Source organism: Rhagoletis zephyria, unplaced genomic scaffold (genome assembly GCF_001687245.7).
Source record: "Rhagoletis zephyria isolate East Lansing unplaced genomic scaffold, Rhagoletis_zephyria_1.1 Rzeph_scaffold_00182, whole genome shotgun sequence".
NCBI lineage: Eukaryota > Metazoa > Arthropoda > Insecta > Diptera > Tephritidae > Rhagoletis > Rhagoletis zephyria.
The window spans coordinates 9608-32619 of NW_016157266.1; the positions used below are offsets into that span (position 1 = coordinate 9608).

Consider the following 23012-nt stretch of genomic DNA (forward strand, 5'->3'; position numbering starts at 1 on the left):
AAATTTTATACAAAAAATGTTCCCTGCGCCAGAACTTGAACATAGGTTGGAGCGCCGCGAGCAAAAAGGCATACTTATGCTTTTCATCGCGGACGAATTGGCAGATTACATCATCAACTGGTATGATGGCACTAGTATTTCTACTAGTAGATGCTGATGCATAGCCTGACAATTGACATCTCGTAGGACATTGCCATGTTGAAAATACCAGTCGCTAACATTGAAAAAGGATAGAACGTGAATTAGTTGGACTAAAACTCAAACTGATAGAATTCTAGTTCACAACTAGTAGTAGCTTTCCCTGCAGGGTATATACAAAGTAAGTTTCTGTTCAAACCACTCTTTAATAAATAGAGCGATCGTTCTGCCGCAGTGTGCCAAATATCTACTACCCTGCAGAAAAAAATTATCAATTGATAAAAAATAACCTACTTGTAGTTAGCTTTTTTGCGGGATTTCTCTAAAATATATAACCTGTAGTTAGCTACGAAAAGCTAACTTGAAACAAGTGGACAAGTAATGCAGGAGTAAAGCTCGAGATTAGTTTCTTTAAACGCGTTTCTATTTAAATATGTTGCACTTCGCAAATACTTTTTCGAATTGAGGACAAATAAAAGGAAGATCGAAATTTCATATTATCATTTTGAAGTTATGTCTGACGAAGCTCGAATATCGGACCACCTACAGCAGAATATGGAAACAAATATGAATTGTAATAAATTAAATAAAAATAAAAAAAATATTTGGTTTTCCCTATTGATATTTTATGTCCAAAACTAGTTAGTCACAAGTTAGTTACATCAAATGCAGAGGTAAGCACCCGTGACTACATCTAATGCAGAGGTAAACCACCCTTAACTATTTCGCGCCCATCGCCATACAAATATAGTTAGCTTTCGTCAAAGAAAATATGCAGATAATAAATGACTTTTAGCTCCTTCTTAATCAACTTGAAGTTAGCTTATAATTAGATACATTTCCTGCAGGGTACTTATTTGCCCAGTTTGTGTGCGCCCTACACGGGCCTCTTTATGTTTTTGCATTTTAATTGAAAAACTTTTCACTTCCTCTATACGCGCCTCCGCACTTTTACGCACACATACACACACTCACCTACCTACACTTTTGCTTTTCAATTAAAAATTTTCTATTTATTTATTTTTCTATGTTGCTCATTTAGCTGCTCGCAGCTATTGATGTTACTTTTGTTGGTGTTACTATTCACAGCTTTGTTTGTAATTCTATACATATTCCACATTTTTGTTTTGTTTTTGTTTTCACTAGTAAAAGTTTTGCACGTTTGTCAGCTATGTATGTGTGCACGCCCTCGCTTGTTAGCTCATTCCAAATGGTCTATTAAATATCCTTTATGCCTTTTAGTACTACGCTACCTTTATTGTTTTTGGTTTTATTTATTAAAAATATTTAGTTCTATGTAAAATACACAAAATTATCAAAAATAAAAAACCGCAATTGGTAAATTTTCTGTGGAAAATATCAATTTTCTATGGAATTTGCGGCGAATAAGGAATTGAGTGAGAGAGAGGGGGTGTATGAGTCGTAACTGCATTATAATAACTAAAAACATTTTCAATATACATATTTTTATTTGTTTGAAAACCTTTTGAAATAAACTTTATTGCTTTTTGCTCGAATGAACTTTATAATTACTAACATATTAAATACTGTTTAAACGATTTTTTTTCAATGCAAAGTTCTATTTTTTAAATATTTTATGAATACCAAACACGGGTTTAGTTGGTGTTGTATTGTTGTACTTATGTATGTTATAAAGTGCTTAACGGCTAAAATATATGCAACTTAGCGTATGCTGTTTTGGGGAACGATTTTCCGTCCTCACTTGTCAAATAAGGTATGTAGACAAACCGGTTTCGGCGTTGTACCATCTTTAGTGTAATTTTTCGGTCTTAATAGTTTCTGTTTTTCATCAATATTTATAGTTATGTTTATTGCTCTCTCTCATTTATCAATCAGGGACTTCAGGCCGATCTGTATCTCCTCGTTTCTTTTGAAGACACTGGAGAAACTGATTGGTCTGCACTTAAGAAACTGGATTCTTGGAGAACGTGAGCGTTTATCCTTGAATCAGTATGCCTTCTGTAAGGGCAAGGGCTGGTCCGTTGAAATGGTCCTTCACATGGTTGTTGAGAGTATTGAGCAGTCTTTCTCGCATTAGGAATTCGCGATTGGCGCTTTCTTTGATATCGAGGGTGCTTTTAATAACGTCTTGCTTGAGGCTATAGTAAACTTCCTAACAAATAAAAGGTTGAAGGGCCTACCTTGTCAGGTCTGAACTGTCAAATCTGTTGCGCTCCAATCCGGAGTTGTGTGAGTAGAGGTACCTTGCAAGGAGAAGTTCTTTCGCCATTGCTTTGGGTTGTTTTTGTTAGTGGCTCTGGACAAAAGTTTCTGTCTGTAGCAATGATAACAAAGGTAAAGTGGCTGGAAACACTGTTTGAACTTATACAGGGTTGCCTTAATTCGGTTGAAAGCCGAGGTTCTTTTTTCCGGCTGGGTATGAACCCTAGCAAACGGAGCTTGTTCTTTTTACTTGTAGATATAAGATATCGGATTGCCGTCTTTCCTCAATGGGCGGTCTTCCACAAAGGCTCTCTGACAGGGTGAAGTAGGTACTTGGACAGCAAGCTTTCAAAAAAATCTAACTTAGAGGGAAGAGTCAAGAAGGTAACGGTAACGTTATATGATTGTAGAGGCGCCATTGGCGAACGCTGTTATCTCCCGCCTAAATTAGTTTATTGGCTATATGAAACTAGCACTAAACAAGGCATTCAATGTCAAGCAGCTGGAGAGAGTGCCGAGAGCTGCCTTAATTAGAATCAGTGGGGCACTTCGAACCACTCCTACCGACTCGGACAGACCACTGCCCGCCGATTTTGTGTCCGAATGGATCCAGGTATCGGTGGTACTAACATCAATTAAGGGGGGAATTCGAAGTCCGAAACTAACCTATTTAGGCACTAACTGAGTAAAAATCTAAATACTGATTAAACTCTGCGAGCCAATGTTCTGAGATCTTAGCTACTCCCGACCCGCGGTATTTTGAATATTTGTTTAATAAACTTTTCTTGCAAATTTGGAAGGGTTATGTTGATGGCTGTAATGGGACATTAATATGTGCGCAAGTTACTGAACTTGTTCAAGCAGCTGATCGATCGTACGTAGAGCTCGTAGTTTCGGGATGTGTTGAAATGGAAAAAGAAAAAAATTTTGTAGCTGAAGGTTTGAAATTTGAGTTTTCAGCACAGCAAGCAAAATTAAAAATTCCACAAGACATCGAAATTTTTTTGGTTGGATTAGGATACTAAGTATGTATACATAAAGTATGAATAAAATAAAAAATTTAATTAATAAAAAAATTAATTTGTGTAAACTTTAAAATCATATTAACTGCAAATTTGTATGTATGTACATACACAAATATATGTATGTGTAAATCTTCAACTGTTTGTATGCCTTCAGCTGTATAATCTCAAAATAAAAAAGGCATTTTTAGATGATATATACAAATTTGCGCCACTGAGAAAAAAACATCGTACAAATGTATACATTTAATTTTTGTATGCATGTATGTATGTACATATATTCATCCTGCAGGGAAAGCTACTAGTTGTGAACTAAAATGCTACCAGTTTGCTTTTCAGCCCAACTAGTTCACGTTCTATACCTCTACAATGCTAGCGACTGGTATTTTTAACATGGCGATGTCCTACGAGATGTCACTTGTCAGGCTATGCATCAGCATCTACTAGTAGAATTATAACAGTTGATGAGATCGTGTGCCAGTTCATGCCCTGTGAAACGCATAAATATGCCATCAGTCACCATGGCCGACAGAGCAGAGCACTGGCGTGGAATGCTTGAGGTCCCCGGTTCAAGTCCCGACGGTGGGAAAGTTTTTTTTTTATTTTTTTTTTTAATTCATCTTTTTTTATAATTTTTTTTTTTAATTAATTTATTTTTTTTCAATTTATTTTTTTTTTATTTAGGGTTTTTATTGTAATTTTCAAATTTAATAAAAAAAAATATTCATTTTAATTTATTTTTTTAAGGCACAAGTATTTCCTCCCATATGTACATATGTGTTTTCTGCAATGCAATTGATTTTCGAATTTGTTATTTATATTTAAATTGAAATAATTATTTTTACTTACATTGATTTAACTTTAATAATCTTAACCACCTCCAAGCGGACTCGAGAACCTACGATCTCAGAACCAGAACCGCCGCGACGCCACTGCCGACATTTGTAAGAAAAGCAATTAATTGCGTTTTATTTTAGGCTTTGGGAAATTCAAAGGCAGATGTCGCTGAACGCTTAAGTTCTTTGAAATTGGCGAATTTATAGGCACATACTAGTTAATGAACTAGTATTTATTCAAATTGGTTTTTCTTTTCACTGCAGGGATCCCGGATTCCCGGACTTTTTGAGGTTTCGAAAATCTCTAGCAAATCTTGGCAAGTAATTCCGGGCTTTTCATGATTTGTAATTTGCACTGATAGCAATAATAGAAACTCCTTTTTTTCACCAGTATTGGCTATATTTCTTTTTTATTTAATAATTAATATTTTTTTATAAATGTGTAGCTCATTATACATATAACACCGCGCGGTAGTAAATTGTTAACAAAATTACGTCAGTAATTCAAAAATGATTAAAAAAGTTCAGAGAAATGTGCTTAGAGAAGAAGTATGGGTATAAAATTAATGACGAGAGCATGTAGAATTTAAACAGATTCAAGCTTCTGGTGCAGAAGAGCTGGTAAATATTGAAAATGTCATTTTAAAATCTTATCCTTGAAATTTCGCAATCTTTGTTTTTGAAAAAATTAAAAGTTAAGGGCTTATATAAACTCGATAACATCCTCGAATTTCGTTCTTCTAACTTTGTCAGCTCAAAAATTACCTATTCGTCCTTGTGAATCCAAAAAATTTAAATTTTTTAAATTCTAAAGAAATTTCCAATGCATTTGTTACCCATATTTTTATTCTATATTGCGCATTGAATTTATTTAATAATTTTTGGAATTAATCATATCTTTGAAATTACAGTCCTTCAAAATAAATCCTGCGGCCAGAGAGAAAAAATAAAAACGCCACTTTAAATAAAACAGTAGGTTTCATTTATTTCATGGTAGAAGAGCTCCTCAAACAACATAGAAGCAATTTTTTCGATTCAAATTAATGAAAAGTAATGAATATCTAAATCCTGGGACTAATCCCGGGATCCCGGGATTGTGACAACACCATCCCGAAAATGCCGGGATCGGAAAAAGCCGAAAAATTAACATCTCTAGTACCTATTCATCGCTTTTACAAACGAACAAACATAGTACACGGATAAGAAACAAGAACTCTTGAAGGGCAAATCTTTTTCAAGCAGCAAATTGTACGAGCAGAACCAATAATTGACAAAGGAATATGTGTACATCCTATTTACACAGGCATATACATATATAAAAGCTATCAAGCTTAATTATAAAGTGTTTGCAAAGTCTTCGCTTAAACTGCCTGCGCAAACTACCGACCGACGACAGTCCTCGATAGTATAGTGGTTAGTATCCCCGCCTGTCACGCGGGAGACCGGGGTTCAATTCCCCGTCGGGGAGATGTGTTTTCTTCGGTGATAATTTTGTGCCTTTTTTAATTTAAATTATTTTTATTTTACTCGAAATAATTAATAAGTGTCTATTTATTTCGCAATTACGTATTTTAATATTTAAAAAGCATTCTTGAAGAGTAATTTAGACTGGATCGTTTTATATATTCCATATACATATGTACATATATTTAAAAAACGCCCATCCTTTTATTGTGGCTATTTTTTATTAGTATTATTTTTAGACACTTTCGACTTGACAGTTCGTAAAGAAAAAAAATTTGTTAAAGGAAAAAAATATGTTCTCACGTCTCCCCGACGGGGAATTGAACCCCGGTCTCCCGCGTGACAGGCGGGGATACTAACCACTATACTATCGAGGACTTGTTCTCTAAGGCATCTAAAGTCCATATAAACAAATAATTAAAGTAAGTAAATAAAATCTGAGTAAAGATTAATTTGAATCTCTGCTGTCCTTGATTAACAGCATAGACTGTCATTTATGAAAATGTATACACAGAAAAAAATGCTCTGATTAAATACCTCCAACAAGAAGCCAAAAAAGGTGAATATTAGGTATGAATTAAATTAATAAGAAATCATTTTGCTCTTTTGGGTTACCTAAATAATTAAAAAAATTAATCTTCGATCTATCGAAGTGTAGTTCCCAGCTCTATCAGTTCGGCTATGGCCTACACTATTCTATGTAATAACATGAATAATTGCAAGAAGATATTCTTTTTATTAAATTTAGATATTCCTTTTAGTAACCCAAAAGAATTTCCCTTAAAATTAAGAAGATTTTTTTTTAATAAATTCAAAAAGATTTTTTCAATGGAAATGACAAGGCTTCCTCTATGAAAAATATATCTAATGAGAATCAACACACTGGCGGACACGCATAACTTACTACCAATTTTTTTTATTTTTTTTAGAATTTTGCGAATTAATTAAAAAAAAATCTCTTTTTTTTAAAAACCGTTCATACTAGAACAAAAACTATACATATAAATCAAAGTTTCGAGGTTGTTTGTAAATACAAACAAGTTTAAAAAAATCAACAAATTTCCTAAAAACTTCAAACTTTTTAATCATACTTTTTAGGAAAATTTCGAGTATGCAGTTTTATAGCCCATATAATTTTAGTGTAATGAAACTTTAATCATTTTTTTTTTAATTTTGGTGCAATGTTTGAAACTTTGATTTTTATAGTTTTTGTTATGGTAAAAAAATTGCGATGGTAAATTATGCTTGACCACCAGTGTAGATTTTTAATTAAATGTAAATTTTCAAAGATCTCTAAAAAAAAAATTCGTCTCCATCTAAGAGCTATTCATATAAACAATATTTTCAATGTTTACAAGTTATATTTTTCTCTGTGTGATAATGTTTCAAAACATCTATCTTCCATTTTTCGCATTTGCGTAAAGTAGGCGCGCTTTAGTGTAGCTAGGGTAAATTGTGCGACTAATCTCTAAAGAGTGTATGCCGCGATTACTCTCAATCGGGTACAATTGGGCATTAATTAGTAGCAACTAGTCTCATACGGGTACTAATGGAGGTCAATTAGTCTCGACTCAGCGCTTATGGGTATAATTGGAGATCAAGTAGTCCCCATCTAATCTCTAACGGGTACTATTAACGATTTAATGATATGATGCACTTATCAATGAAATCCATGTGCGGCGTTGGCACACAGAGAGAGTATTCGCCTAACAAAACTGAGCACCCCGGTTCGTACCTCAGCTGGCGCAAATTTTTATTTTATTTTTTAAGAGTGACTATTCGCTTTTTATACCCTTCGGGTATAAAGGTGAACAATTAGTCTCTTCATAGGACATGCTCGAACAAAAGCACCATACCATACCGAACCATATAAAGAGATCAAAAAAGGTATTAGTCGCATGCTCCTTTGCGATTGCTCCCAGACTCATCCCGTATTAGTCCAATTTTTTGCAGGGTAACTGAATTATTGACAGATACTCCATAGAAAATTACGTCAAAAAGCGTTAACTAACTTTAGTGTCGACTTTTTTGACTATGAATATGCCTCAATAATTTTTATTAACGATTGAAATTTTTTTAATGGAAAATTTATTATTTTTACCTTCTTACCTTCCTTTTATTAGCTCGGGATGTAACTATGTAATATTGATGCGCCTAAAAGATGCACCGCTTTCTATTCTCAAGTTAATACCTGATGACAATACGAATGGCAATTATAATAGGGAGGTTTTAGTTATAATTTTATTTAATATTTTTTCTTAACATGTGCCTCTTAACGTATGTAAGTATAACACAAATGGAGAGACCTGCCATTTTACGCCGCCCCTGAGCAGAAATTGGTTTTAATGAGGCAAAAATATACACGGCGATTGCGAATTCACATAACAGGTTCAATTACAAATTACTCCACATACTTACGCGTGTACATACTACATTCTTAAATAAATGCATACTACTTCTACCTACTGCGCATGATCATAATATTTTCAAACTGCAGAAGGTCTAGCAATAAACAAGTAGTCTCCTTTAAGTGACACCGCTTTTCAAACTTCAAAATCTTAGTAGGCTTTGATTTGACTTACTCAGTTTCTCGCTCCACCACCACCATATTCATGTACCTACCCCCACAATGCCCCAACACATCCGAGTACAACAATTAGTTCGCGACGATATATTAGAGAGTTCGCGCGTGTGTCCGCGAAGTAATTTGAGCAGTGATATTTGTTGGTTTAAATGTGTAGTGCTTGTGAAATAATAAATAATTTAAATTAATACAAATCTTTGTATACGCGTAGTGAAGTGTTTTAAATCTGTAGTGTGTTTATTAAATACTATGTATAGATACATACATACATACATATATCGTTATTTCTAGGTAAGCTTACTCTACTTTTTGCTAGTCTCATACATTTACAGTAAACATATGCAGTCGCCTAATTCGATTCCATTTTAATTTCTGTTGTAATCGTGTTTTTTGCTGGGTATATGTGTGTATATTAGGGTGGTCCAAAAACAGTAAAGTCGGAATTGTAATACTCTCACCCCTAGGATTGTTCTATATCGAATTATATTTGAAATCAAAAAATATTTAGAGGTCGCTCAAAGCGCTCAAAATTTTCCATGTATTTTTATATGGGAAAACTAAAATTTTTCGTTGAAATGGTATAGAATTCTTGGAAATCAATATTTTTCGATCGGAAACTCTAGTTCTTTTCAGGAGACTTACAGTAATAATACCCAATTGTTTATTTAACCATTTTTTAATACTAACGATTTTTATTGGTCGCCCCATTACATTTTTCGAGGTTTTTGTGGATTTTTGGCGGACCTATAAATTATAGTTACGATGAAAAAATGGTTAAATAAACAATTGGGTATTATTATTGGGAATCTGCTGCAGATAAACAGACTTTTCTGGTAGAAAATATAGATTTTTAACTATTATATACCATTTCTACGAAAAGTTGTTTTTCCCACATATAAAATACATGGAAAATTTTGGGCGCTTTGAGGGACCTCTAAATATTTTGTGATTTCAAAATAAATTATAAAAAGGGTATATTTTTTCGGTATAGAACAATCCCAGGGGGTGAGAGCATAAAAATTCCGACTTTACTTTTTCGCATGCATTTTTTTGGACCACCCTAATATATGTACATACGTACACACTTAATTGCATGTATACCCAGTACGGCATAACTACGGTGACCATAATTATGGTCGCTGAATAATGCTAATTTGCAAATTTTTTGCGCAAAAGCCTCGAAACAGCTTTTCATTAGCCCTGAAACAGCATATTATTTGGCATATTGCTAGCTTAGAATGAAAAGTTGCTAAGTCCACTTTTTATGAAAACTCATATTTTGATATAGGAGGCTTAAGAAATTGAATACGCATCGTTTCGAAAATTATAAAGGTACTTGTTTTATTTTTTGCTCTTCATAAGCAATAAAATGAAAATTTGCTAAGTCCAAAAGAAGCACCACGGATTTGTGGATAAGGCCAAAATAATACGACATCTTTTAATAAATACCGAATCCTTCTGAATGTTTGATTCAAAGTCATGCGAAATAGTTAAAGAAAATGGCTATAGGAAGATTTTTTCCTCTCCTGTAAATTTTTTAAAATGGGACTTAGCAACTTTTCTTTCTAGGCTAGCGATATATTTTTCGATATTTTGTGGATACATTACAAAAATATTCAGTTGTAACATCAACCATTCGCTGAATATTTTTCCATAACTTTGTACTTTGTGCTCGGGCTTTTTAGCCCGCAAAATGTGTTCCAAACACTCCTGGGCAGGCAAACATGATGAAAGTATCCGGCTACTTTTGAAGCACGATTCAACGGATTATTTTCAGACTTGGATTTCGACCTAGCACCATGCAGTAAATACGATCCGAAAGGGCTGAATTGCAAAGCGTACCCTTCCATCTTTGAGAAATTCTATACTTTTACAACATTCTCCTGGTAGCCTTCTTATTTGGAGTTTCTCACGTTGAAGATACAATCCCTCATACCCTATCTCAAAATCCTCAAAAATGCCCTATCTCATCGCATTTTCAATGTATATAGAGCATTCTTCAATAAAATTCTGAAGTAGGACGTTCCTGAGAAAAGTTTTCTGAGATACAGCATTTTCGAACTGGCTGCCGAGATAGGTCGATCTTCCACTCAAGGTAAAGAATGTGCATTTTTTGCCTTACAAGAGTGTGACATTTTAAGAAACGAACACAAAATTTTCTCACCCTTTATCTTTAATTTGGAATCAAACGCGAAAAGTAGCAACAGGGCAATCAAAAGGCAACAGTCTTTGGTAGAAAACAAAATTATAGCAACTTATGTTTTTCTTAAAAAAAATACGTTATTTAAATTTAAAAAATTAATTAATTATTAATTAAAATTTAAAATTTTTTCAATTTTTCGCTATTTTTTAATATTGTTTTGTTCTGATATACATACATATATTATAATCGATAACGTATTTTTTTAAGAAAAACATACACTTTGATTTAAAAAAGGACAATTGCGTTTTTCTCGAAATATGTTTATATTATTTATATAGATATACATACATACTTAATGAAAGATATTTCAATTACCTTTCTAATCTAGATTGAAAATTCCACTGAGGGTGGTGTCTGGAATGATCGAATTTCCGATTAGACTATTTTGGAGGAGTGTTCCCAGGTTAGAATACGTGAAGTTCAAAATCGTGGCAAGTGCCAAGTTCAAAAATGGTAACTTTTTTGATTTTTAGTCATCAAAAAGAAAATGTCAAAAAAGAAAAAAAATGTCGCTTACGATATTTTGGCGGTTAGGGCACGATATGTACATATATACATTAGGAATGTTAATCATGCAGCATTGAAAAGAGATATACCTTCAGTTTTCCCCGGTTAATTGTTCCTTACGTTTATTTTTTTATAACAATGTTCTCTAAAAATGTTTGGACATACTGCTTAGTGGCTTTCCTCATTATTCTTCATATTTTCTTTGATAAACCACCTAGAAAACTGCATAGGAACAATATTTGTGAAGTGTGCGCACAATTAACACGCTTCTGTACTATTTTATGTATTTAAGAATGCTTGTAAAAACATATGTATATGTATTTGTATTTATGTATGTATGTGCATTGTATACATTTGACGCATCGTCAACAGGTGTCATTTGATAACTAGATGAAAGCATTTCTCACATTGTATTTTTTCACTTACGCGTATCCATACATATATGTATATGTATACATAATTGTGCGTACTTTTGGTGCAAAAACTGGGTTAAATACATAAATATTTTATCACTAACACCTTTTGTTTGTATAAACTCCTTCTAACTGCCGCTTATGCAAGCAAATCTAAGCGTGACAACGAGAAGCTTGTTTGATTTCATTTAAGACTCCTTTGAGGTTGATCAATTGAAGTCATGATTTCTTCTTCCCCGTTTGTATGCACGGATTGGTGCGAATTCGTGCATTTCGTGTAACAATGTACGCACACGCGTCATCGATGTTAATGGATATGGGACAACTAATCAAATTATCATGCTTCATTGCAAAAGAAATTTATAAGAATATTTCAATAGAGAAAGTGCACGGTTTTTTTAGAAAATATTATTTGGTTAATTAGGTTAGGTAGACAAAAGAAGTACAAGAGCAAATTTCTAGGGTTCAATTGAAACGACGCTTTTTTCCAAAAATTACACTCAACAACTCAACTTTTAAAACCTCAATCGACACAAGAATTTGTTTTTCAAATTAAATTTAAAAGTTATAAATTAATTTTATTTTATTAAAATATGAAAGCACTTTAGCTTTTACCAATTCCAATTAAATGATTAGTTATTTCAAAAGAGCACACTTAAGGGCTTAATTAAAAGTGCAAATAAATGTAATTAAATTTTCAAATGTATATTTGCAAGCCTGTAATTCCATAAGAGCAATTTATTGACAAGAGAGAATTTTAAGGAGAGCAATCAAAAATTTCAGTTTGGAGTGGCTTATGTACTACATTAGACTGCATCACTCCCCATTCAACGAAAAAAAATCGGTACTGTGTTTCCATTGGAATTATAAAATCTATTATATTTTAAAACTTGCACCAAAATATTTTGGAAGCTTAAAAAATCTGCATAAAAATTAACAAAAAAAATTTTCAACGGAATCGTAACAATGCGATTTGTGATGCTGTTTTTTTATTTTTTTCAAAGTTTGGTACAATAAAAACTTTAATAACTGGACCAAAACTATTCCGATTTAGACTTGTGAGGTATCATTTTTATGTCATTGTAAATAAACTCATTCAAATCATGAAAGAAAAAGGTAGGGTGAACGAATGAGTTTTTTTGCACAGAAATAAAAGGAGTGGGAAAATACATTTCCATTGATACCTCATAAGTTTAAATCGGAATAGATTTAGCCCAGTTATTCAAGTTTTTCTCAAACCAATGTTTAAAAAAAGTTAAAAAAAAACAACATCAAAACCTCATTCTTACGATTCCGTTTAAAAGACTTTTAAATATTTTTATGCAGCTTTTTTTAGCTTAAACTGTTTTGTCGTCTGAGGAGATTTTTTTTTCAAAAAGTTCTTTAAGAAACTACTTATTCATAAAAAAAACTCCATTTTTGGGAGTATTTTCAAATCGGTCCAGCTCACGTAAATCTTAATATTTTTCCGAAATATTTTAGTGGACGTCTTCAAATATGATAAATTTTGTAGTCCCGGCGAAAAAAAAAAACAATTTTGTATCGTGATGCAGTCTAATGTACATACATACTATATCTAAATTTCAAATCAGGGCATTAATATAAAAAAAACATACGGAGAAAACATGCTTTTGGTTGCTTTTTGCAGAGATTAGAGGGTTATTTCTAGGGCTTCGAAATCGAGCGGAGGAAAAAAATATGTTCAGTTCATAAATTTACTAAATTTTTTTCTCACTGAAAACAACGGTTGAGAATAAGTTTAATTATATTTAATTTACTTGGCTTTTTTAGTTTCATTTGTCTTAGCCTCTATACTTAGAGTATCGGGATACATTTCTGCATCAAAAAGAAAATTTTCTCGATATGTGAGTAAATAAATAAACGTTTTTAATTGGTAGCAGAGCTCGGAGCGAAATAAAGTACCGGAGCGGAACGATGAAAAAAACTTTGCGCCGAAGCTCTGCATATTGCAAAATTTTTTTCGCGACCCGCCCTAATTTAAATATGAACAATGAGAAACATATACTTACATACAAATCAAAAAATTCCGCGTAAAACAGATTGCACTCCAAGCACATCAAACAATAACGAAAACATAAGCATTTGTAAAATTAATTTGTAGTTCTAAATTAGTGGTTAAAATTATAATAAGCCATAAGTGCACAAGCGAAAAAAAAATAACAAATGATTGTCGCTTGGCATACAAATTGCCAAATTCAGAGATATGAGTGAAATGCGGTATATGCATTCCTCAGAGCGCGGCATTAGAACAAATGTCATCACTTTCATACAAAAACCGGGGATGGGTTTTCAAAAACTGCACAAATTCAGATACTCCAGGTTTTGAGAATTTCGATTTTAACGTAAGGCTAGAAACGGTTTCGTTCTCGCTATCACCATCAGAATTTTATACCTCTGTTAAGGCTATTTCAATCATATCTTCATTCATCAGGCAAAGGCACTTCCGCAAGCAATTCATTGACATCATCATTGTTGAAAATGTCGAAACCTTCTTCTCCTATTTGATGGGCCGTGGATAATATTTCTTCCGTAAGTCCTAGTTCTGCAATATCGCTTTCGTTTTCTACACACTCAGGCCAGACTTTCTTCCAACATGCGTTTAATGGGTGCTTTCTTATGGCTGTTTTTCAATATCCAGGGATTTTCCGTTCACGTAAGCCTCCACCTCAGGAATAAAGCATTTGTTAAACCATTCGGTAAATACAGTTATTTCCACCACTCTCTTTTTCTTTGCCATCCAATGCACATTTTATCTCCTGTTGCATTATTGCAGAGCTGGAAATTTATTCTTTCTGTGTAAGCTTTGAAACCACTGGCTGCCCATTTTTCCGATTTTGGTATGTAAGTGCGGCTAGGTATTTGTTTCCAAAATAAGTCCGTCTCATCTGCATTAAATACCTGGTCTGCTGAGTAACCTCCTTCGTCTATGATCTTTTTCAATTTCTCTGAATTTTATTTTGCTGCCTACACGTCGGCTGTTGATGTTTCACCTCTAATTCCATTTAGCCAGCCTTTGCTTGCAAAACATACAATTACATATGTAAGTGCTCATAGGAATACTTCTTGACGTTAGGTCCCCAATCCCATATCATGAGATCTCGTTAAATTTTTGCCAGCAGTGAGTACTTAAAAGTGATATCGGTGCCAAAACTAAAAAGTGGAATCACCGATTAAGAGAACCACTCGCCACGTATAACTCTTTCTGTCTCTTACACACTAGAAAAAGTACATAATAGGAACTCTCAAAAAAAGCAAAATGGCTACAGCGAAAAAGTGGTTTGAAAACGGCATAAAAAATTACCTAAGTGTATTTAGTATAAAAAAACATGAGTGAAATGTCCTCAAAAATGAATGATATTTTTGGCGAAGCGATAGCCAAGATAATGGTTGAGGTGCGCCACCATGAAACTTTTAATTTTAGCAATAATGCTTATCTAAGGAAACCTATAATATAATTTAAAAAAAAATGTATTAAAGAGTACCTACATGTCAATAATAGTTCGCTTACGTCACCAAAAATTAAAGTTCACGCTTCTCATTAAATTAAATAATTGACATTTTTCATGAGTTAAAATTAAAAATACTACATTGAACATATGAGTGTCACCACAGTACCCATCGTCATACAGTGTCATTCATACACAATACAGTGGTGTCATGTCTATTATTTCTTTAATTTTCGGCGCTTGTACCGCCGACCGAATTTAACTGTAAGGAATGTAGTAAATGCAACGATATTCTCATAACTCTTGTGTAAAAGCTTTAAATTTGCTAAGGTACATAAGTTTCTGGCGTTCTCACCACACAAAAACCAACACAAATACGTGTAATTTTGTTTTAAGAATTAAGGCGAATTGTGTGTGTGTCTCATGTGCTTCTTTGTGTTAATGGCGCTAGCGCTTTTCATATATTGGTGTTGGCGCGGCAACTCGGGCTATGGTGTTAACGCAAATGCGCCGCGCAGCGCAGTGTTACCCATGCCTAGTATGTACACATGTTCTTCAAACAATAGTACAAAGAGGATTCGTATTTTATATATGTACATCCTTAATAACATATATGTATGTACATTAGGGTGCACCACTGAAAAAAATTTAGGTTTTTGAACCGGAATTATAAAATGTATTTTATTTTAAGTTTTCTGCCAAAATATTTCAGAAAAGTATTTAATATTAATATTTATGTGAACGAGACCGATTTGAAAATACCTCCGAAAATCCTATTACATATTTTGATTTCGTTGATAAAGTTTTAAACATTTTAATGCAAACTTTTTAAGCCCACACTCGTCTATCATCTAAGCTGATTTTTTAGAAAATAAAATATATTTAAAAACATATTTTATTTTAAGAGAAAACTAGATTTTTTGAGATATTTTCAAATGGGTCCAACTAACGTAAATCTTAATATATTTCCGAAATATTTTGGAGTTAGTATTAAAATATAAAGAATTGTGTAATTCCTATGAAAAAACCGTACTGATTTTTTTTGTAGGAAAGTGCAGCACCCCAATTTATATATATACTATGATAAAATTTTTTTTACGTTGTAAATTCGAGGGATTCTAAAATTAATTTATATTTCGAATTAAATATTCAACCAATAAGCAATAGATACACACATTTTCTTCGAAAGTGCATTAACTCAAAATTTATAATTTTTAATACTATACTTAAAAATGTTGATAGACCATATATTCACCACTCTGTTATAATTGAAGCAAGGTTTTGTCTTAATTGCACGTGACTTCCTCATATGATTACATAACATGAGCACAAAAATAGTTTTTGCATTTTTTGTCAAACGGGGAATTTTGAGTTAATGCACTTTTGAAGAAAATGTGTGCATCTATTGCTTATTGGTTGCCTATTTAATTCGAAATATAAATTAATTTTAGAATCCCTCGAATTTATAACATAAAAAAATTTTTATCACATTATATATATACATTTGGGTGCTGCACTTTCCTACAAAAAACAATCAGTACGGAACCGATGTGTACATACATAAGTACATGCGTTCATTGTTGTGTGTGAAATGTTTACAAAAAACATGAATTAGCTGCACACTTTTAGCAGAGGTCGGGAAATTTGCATTGTTGTATACCTAAATAAATAAATAAAATCGCATAGACGAAAATTTGTATGACAATAAATAATAAATATTCATATTTGTAGTGGCAGCAAAGCTGTTATTAACAACAGTTATAGTGCATACTTAGCAGAAATAAGAATACAGCTTTGTTAAACGTTCAATTGTGTTGACTGTATATTTTTTAATACGGTTATTTGATAAATACATATGAACCAGGGATGTTACGAATGTCATATGTGCGAATGCAAATTTTGAATGTTTAGGAATAACATTAAAAGAGCTAAAACCTACTCCTACAGTACACCGCCAAGTGATTAGAAACAGTACTCAAATGTTTGCATTTTAAAGTTTATTCGACTTTTTGAATTTCAATTATATTTGTTATAAAAAACTTAGTTCACTTCATAACATAAATGATCTAAATCAAAGATTACATTTTGTACAAAACTTGCGAAAATTCAGCAAATTTCAAAAAGTTATCATCAAAATTTCAAGCTTTTTAATAAAGATTTTTGTGTATGCAGGTTTTTAGTCCTTTCGATTTCAAGTGGCTCAAAATTCGCATTGATTTTTGGGAATTTTTTGATTGAGGGTGCTTTGCATTTTCTTCAATATAGAAAGCTTTTAGAGCATATAGTGCTTATCATAACCATACGACACTCACATATTAAGAAGATTTGACTATTTATTTTATTATTTTTTAATTTTACTTATATAACATAAAAGTAAAACAAAAAAAAATCTCAAAAATCAACGCGAATTTTAAACAACTTGAAACGTCCACTTTTTTATACTAAAATTGAATGGGCTATAAACCGGCAAACCCAAAAATATTCTAAAAATTCTGATTAAACCGCTCCAAATTTTGATGATAATCTTTCGAAATTTTGCCGTTTCTAATAGCTTGGCGGTGTACTGTAAAGAGGCATATTGCATTTCAGAAGAAGTAATTTCTCCGCCGGCCGGCTGCATTGCACACTTCCTTCTAAACGCTACATACTGGACTTGTTTGGGCGGTTGTGAGTGATCAAAAATAGTTAAAAACATAAACAAATTTTATGAAATATTCTTAATTGTAATAATGACCTAAATATAAAAGCTCTAAATTAAATTTTTATTTTTTTGTTTTTCAAAGTCAAATTTAAAAATTAATATATTTATATAGTCACTTATAGTATTAAAAATGTCAAACTGGAAAAATGGAAAATTTGTATCAACTTTAATATGAATAAATATGATTTCTAACCAATTTGTGGCTGATTTTTCATGATAAAGTTAAAAAAAAATAATAATTAAAGATTTGAATTTCATCAATAATTTTCATTAAGTCACATGAAACTTTGCAATGCAAAAATAATTAAATTTTCGAAGATCTTGAAGTTTGAATGAAAATTGTGTCATTTTAAATTCTTTTTCGGGTCAGTTTAAGAAGTCTAGCTTTATTTATTTTTTTTTTTTTAACTGGTATTACTAATTACATAAGTCTCTTCCAATACCAACAATAAAAAAAACGATAAAATAATATGCTTTTTGATATTCTTAAAGAACTGGCAGCATATATGCATATGTTTTGTTTTATTTTTGAATTTGGGGTAACTTTTCAAGGTAAAATGGGAGCATATTTACATTTTTTTTATCGCTATCGATAGACAATTTTCTACTTAACAACACAAAAATATAACGCGAAGAAAAATTTAAACCCGTAAAACCCCTAAAAAAGTTCACTATGCGCTGGCGGGTGGAGCGGTATATACATACATACCTACATACATATATATGTATATACGTACGTACAATGACGAATTGAGTAAGAAATGCTCCGGCATCAACCATAACTGGGTACAAATGATATAGCGCTAATTCGTTTAGCAAATAATTAACTTGAGCCAAAGCAACGATCGATATCAAATAGGAAAGTAAGAGCGGTATAAACTCGTTGCCCGTTACATTAAATATTCGAGAGTTTTTTTTTAAGAAATGAATGGGACCCAGCAAGTATGCACAATTATAACTAAAAAATTCTTGTGTGGCGCAGTAAAATTATTAACACGCATTAAAAAAATAATATTTGCATAAATTTTATACACTACATACGCACACGAATTTGACGAATTCATTTTATTTAACTTACTAAGTACTCATATTAGATGCACACGAATACGTTTAACCTAAATTTTTAATACATATTTATTGATGAAATTTCAGCAACGCTTGTGTTCAGTTCCATTTTTTGTAGAACAAACATATTAATCAAATTACCGAAACAATTATTGGCGCTTTCACCTAAAAAAAATTTACATAAATATTTGCTATTGTTTCTTGTGCGCAAAAACAAACTTTTCATCTAAAAAAAAAAAAGCATGGTGGCAACTGTTGCAACACTTGCAACAATGTAATAAGTACTTCAAATCCTAACGAGGTGTCAACAAGCAAAAAATTAGCAATTGCCAAACGAATATGAAAGGCATACAATTAAATTAAGAACACTTGTGAATACCAGATAAACATTTGCATACAATTTGGTATGGCCAAGTTATTAAATGTGGCAAATTACACACTTGCAATTCGCTAGCAACCAATTACTTAGCATTGATTTTTAAATAAATTTAATTGGCCATAGAAATCTTTAGAGGGAAGCTTAGACGTTGGAAAACCATTTAAATTACGATGAGCTGCTTCCTCCACAATGTGAGCCAGTCTGCAAGTGACGGCAATGACATACATACATACATATGTACATATGTATGTATAAAGCGCTGAATGCTTAGCACTTCTTGAAGCATTGCTAGAATCAGTGTTGCCAGAACTTTTTGGACGAACCGGCTAAATTGGCAAATAAAACCGGCTAAAAACGGCTAAAATATTTCAACTAAATTTCACATGTTTTATTTAAATAAATCACGAGTAAAAAGACTATTTCTTGGAGAGAAGTTACAAATTCGAGCCGGAAAAAGTTTTGCCAGCAAGAATTTTCAATTAGGAAAATCATATGATTGTGGCACATGGTTGGATTTTTTGTCGACGATAATTTGAATAAACCAGTTCGTTAAATTTAAAAATTTACAAACTGGAACGATTTTAAAATGAAAAGTGTTAGTTAATACTTGTTTACTTAATGAAATTAGTTAATTCCAATGATTTGAAAGGTACTCGACAAAAAAAGGTATCTATTACTGTTACTATCTGATATTTTGAGTGATAATTGTCTTCCCTACAAGGCCTTTTCAGACTGACCGATTCTCAATACATCGACCTACGCAGGAAGGGAAACACCCTCATTTCGGACTCTTAAATGAGCTCATAATGAGCACAAAGGCTCCGAAATGGACTCCTTAAAGACTCTTTTATGACTCCAAATGTTTGCTGGGAACAAACAGAATAAATATTACATGTCCTCCCAGATAGCGCATATTCAATTCTGCCTAAATTACAAAACATCATTTTTGCCCACTCCCAAAGGTTTAAGGTAAGGGAAAAGTTGATATTTTCAAGCACTATGTACCCATATGTATTTTTTTAAACAAACTTTTTTGCTGAGAACTTATTTAAATTCCAAAAACCGAATGCCAACTTGAATTAAAGGAACCAACACTGAAGTGAGTCAAAATGAAATAAAAGAGCACAAATTTCTATGTAAAGAAAAACTCTCTGGGAATCCTACGAGACATCTGCCGGTCATATGAGTGCAGTCTTTTGGCATCATATTTTACATCAGAATTGAAGGGATTTCTGAAAAATCTGACCATTTCTTTTGTGTAACTGTGATTTTGCATCCCTTGTCAATATATGGCCTCGGTTGATGTTAACTTAAGGTCGTTGTTTTACTGCCTTAAAATTGAAGGGAAATTGTTACAGCTTTTTTATGTGTATTGGTTCTATCTGAGTGTATTGAGAATCGGTCAGTCTGAAAAGGCCTTGTAGGGAAGACAATTATCACTCAAAATATCAGATAGTAATAGTAATAGATAGCTTTTTTTGTCGAGTACCTTTCAAATCATTGGAATTAACTAATTTCATTAAGTAAACAAGTATTAACTAACACTTTTCATTTTAAAATCGTTCCAGTTTGTAAATTTTTAAATTTAACGAACTGGTTTATTCAAATTATCGTCGACAAAAAATCCAACCATGTGCCACAATCATATGATTTTCCTAATTGAAAATTCTTGCTGGCAAAACTTTTTCCGGCTCGAATTTGTAACTTCTCTCCAAGAAATAGTCTTTTTACTCGTGATTTATTTAAATAAAACATGTGAAATTTAGTTGAAATATTTTAGCCGTTTTTAGCCGGTTTTATTTGCCAATTTAGCCGGTTCGTCCAAAAAGTTCTGGCAACACTGCTCACTATGATGAACATACATATATGAGGATGATAGCAAGGCCAACTTATATAAGGTAGTGTTACAGGAGCAGTTGAAAAATTTTTGCCCGATGTTTCTTAAAGAAATCCATAAACGTAGCGACCATTGGTTCAACTTGGTGTTGTTTTACTCTATATTGCACCGTTTGTGGGCCTGTTGAATGAATTTATGTCTTGGTTGTGTGAAAGATCAAAAAATTTGGATTTTCTGGCAAGTTGTACAACTTACCGCTATATTAATGGCCAGTTGTACAAACCCATTTAATTTGCGTTTATTTTGTACAATAAATAACCGAAAATGGATAACTCAGCCGAAATAGGTACGTGCTTTCGTTGAATTTTATAAATGTAAGCCGAAACTATGAAATTGTAAAAATGAGATTTTACAATGTGACTGCTCGCAAAATTGCAATGTTTGTGGGCAAAACGTCCAACTTGATTGCGGACCGATTTTAACCAACGTTTTCGGCTTGCATTATGTTAAAAGGATGTGTTCGTTGTAATTCATTCTGTCATTTACTACCATTATGCGTAGGCCAATTCATGAAATCATTTCATGCGTTTGAGTAGAAACTGAATGAATACCATTTCATGATTACAATTAACGCGAAATAGAGTTTGTACACTTAGTTTTTACTCAGATCGATGAAATGATTTCGTGAATTAGACTACGCATACATGTGATACTTATGTTTAATTTATAAGGTAATTTTATGTTTTTATACTCTTGCTACCGCATGAATATATGAATTCGTGATAAGAAAATATGAATCGCCTTGGAAGATAGAAAGCGAGTAAGCAAAAATGCCGAACAAAGAAATTTGTCTTCTTTCAACTTAAAAAATGCATTTTGCAAACAGAAGTGCGTGCGGTACTTTGTGCCTTGGTTATGGCGAATTCGTAAGGATCTATTGATTGCATTATAAACATTTTCAATTATTTGTTAAACATACAATTACTTCCATTACCACCCGGTGCTATGGATGCTAGAAGCGCGAATTCATATCCGGTGTTACCGGAAAATGAATAAATAAATTATATGTATTTCAGAAAATTAATAAGATGAAATGAAGTTATTGTTTGATTTCCAACCAAACCTATGTATGTAACTCAATCGCCTAATGGTTTGCCGAACCGTAAACATATATTTACACATCCAATTTCATGGGTAGGTACCTGGTACTCACACCTTTTTTAAGAAGTTTCACTCTTATCATGTGTACGGTGTTACACACGCATTTTTTTCATCGAAAATTTTCCTTTACTACTCGCAGCGTGCTTATCTAAATTATAAAAATCCCGTGTCATGGGTTCGTTTACGCTAATCTCCGAAACCGCTTAACCGAATTCAATAAATTTTGTGGGTGTGTATTTTGGGTAGTTTTAAACTCGAGATAACATTTTTTTTCATCCAAATTTTTCCTATGCTTCTCGCAACGTGCTTATCTTATATATAAAAATCGCGTGTCACTGGGTTCGTTTACGCTAATCTTCGAAACCGCTTAACCGATTTCAATGAAATTTTGTGGGTGGGTATTTTGGGTCCCAGCTTAAGAGATAAAATAGTTTTGAACCCAAGAAGGTATATTTTTCTTTCATCGAAATTTTTTCTATGCTTGTCGCAACGCTTACAAATCATGTATAGCGACACACCGAAACTGCCCATATCCGAATCGGGAGATCATTCTTGCGGCTACGCATGTAGAGGGAAGAAATAAGATAGGGAATCAGTATGTATTAATACATATAAACATGCGCGCATAACAGCAACAAAATTTTACCATTTGGACACTATCCAATGTTATCCTTCCCCTGGCTGATGTTTGAACCGTAACCAGAGATCTTTTTTTTCAAACGTTTGAACAATATTAACAATCTTTTGTAAATTCCGTAAAACATGTAAAAACAATATCGACGATGCATGTAACCTGCCTACATATCGCTGTGTTGCAGGACAACGTCTGCCCGGGCCTACTAGTACATTTATAAAAATTTAATTGAAAACGAAGTCGGAGAGAATCAAATCGAATAGAGTTAATTTTAATCTTTTAAGACATCTGTATTCTCTCTTTTGAATAAATGTACATGTACATATCTAAGCATTTTCTGTAAGATTTCTCTGTAAGGCATTCTTGTTCGCTTCTTTGGATTCTGTTTATGAATTCATTCTGCATTCGCTTCTTTGT

The 23012-nt window shown here is 32.7% G+C and overlaps 2 non-coding genes across 2 annotated transcripts; one reads left to right on the forward strand and one right to left on the reverse strand.

Annotated features, from left to right (window-relative positions):
* The first annotated feature begins 5576 nt into the window (after window positions 1–5576).
* Window positions 5577–5648, forward strand: TRNAD-GUC (transfer RNA aspartic acid (anticodon GUC)). Its single transcript has one exon. It is a non-coding gene; the product is annotated as a tRNA-Asp (tRNA).
* A 301-nt stretch (window positions 5649–5949) lies between these two features.
* Window positions 5950–6021, reverse strand: TRNAD-GUC (transfer RNA aspartic acid (anticodon GUC)). The gene has a single exon. It is a non-coding gene; the product is annotated as a tRNA-Asp (tRNA).
* Window positions 6022–23012: the final 16991 nt, after the last annotated feature.